This window comes from Uloborus diversus, unplaced genomic scaffold, assembly GCF_026930045.1.
Source record: "Uloborus diversus isolate 005 unplaced genomic scaffold, Udiv.v.3.1 scaffold_14, whole genome shotgun sequence".
In the NCBI taxonomy this organism is placed as follows: Eukaryota; Metazoa; Arthropoda; class Arachnida; order Araneae; family Uloboridae; genus Uloborus; species Uloborus diversus.
The window spans coordinates 446119-447196 of record NW_026558098.1 but is presented as its reverse complement, the minus strand read 5'-3'; positions in this window follow the sequence as shown (position 1 = coordinate 447196).

Below are 1078 nucleotides of genomic sequence, written 5' to 3'. Positions count from 1 at the left end.
GACGGTTGAAATTAGTGGGAGGGCAGGAGCCAATCAATGGTCGGTTGAGGTTAGTGGGCGGGCAGTTGAGTCAATCAATGGTTTGAGCTTAGTGAGCGGGCAGTTGAGCCAATCAATGGTCGGTTGAGCTTAGTGGGCGGGCAGTTGAGTCAGTTTGAGCTTAAAGGGCTGTCAGTTGAGCCAATCAATGGTCGGTTGAGCTTAGTGGGCGGGCAGTTGAGCCAATCCAAGGTCGGTTGAGCTTAGTGGGCGTGCAGTTGATCCAATCCAAGGTCGGTTGAGCTTAGTGGGCGGGCAGTTGAGCCAATCAATGGTCGGTTGAGCTTAGTGGGCGGGCAGTTGAGCCTATCAATGGTCGGTTGATCTTAGTGGGCAGGCAGTTGATAAAATCAATGGTCGGTTGGGCTTAGTGGGCGGGCAGTTGAGCCAATCAATGGTCGGTTGAAATTTATGGGAGGGCAGTTGAGCCAATCAATGGTCGGTTGAGCTTAGTGGGCGGGCAGTTGAGTCAATCAATGGTCGGTTGAGCTTAGTGGGCGGTCAGTTGTGCCAATCAATGGTCGGTTGAGCTTAGTGGGCGGTCAGTTCAGCCAATCAAAGGTCGGTTGAGTTTAGTGGGCGGGCAGTTGAGCCAATCAAAAGTCGGTTGGCTTAGTGGGCGGTCAGTTGAGCCAATCAATGGTCGGTTGAGCTTAGTGGGCGGTCATATGAGCCAATCAATGGTCGGTTGATCTTAGTGGGCGGTCAGTTGAGCATATCAATGGTCGGTTGAGCTTAGTGGGCGGTCAGTTGAGCAAATCAATGGTCGGTTGAGCTTAGTGGGCGGTCAGTTGTGCCAATCAATGGTCGGTTGAGCTTAGTGGGCGGTCAGTTCAGCCAATCAAAGGTCGGTTGAGCTTAGTGGGCGGGCAGTTGAGCCAATCAAAAGTCGGTTGGCTTAGTGGGCGGTCAGTTGAGCCAATCAATGGTCGGTTGAGCTTAGTGGGCGGTCATATGAGCCAATCAATGGTCGGTTGATCTTAGTGGGCGGTCAGTTGAGCATATCAATGGTCGGTTGAGCTTAGTGGGCGGTCAGTTG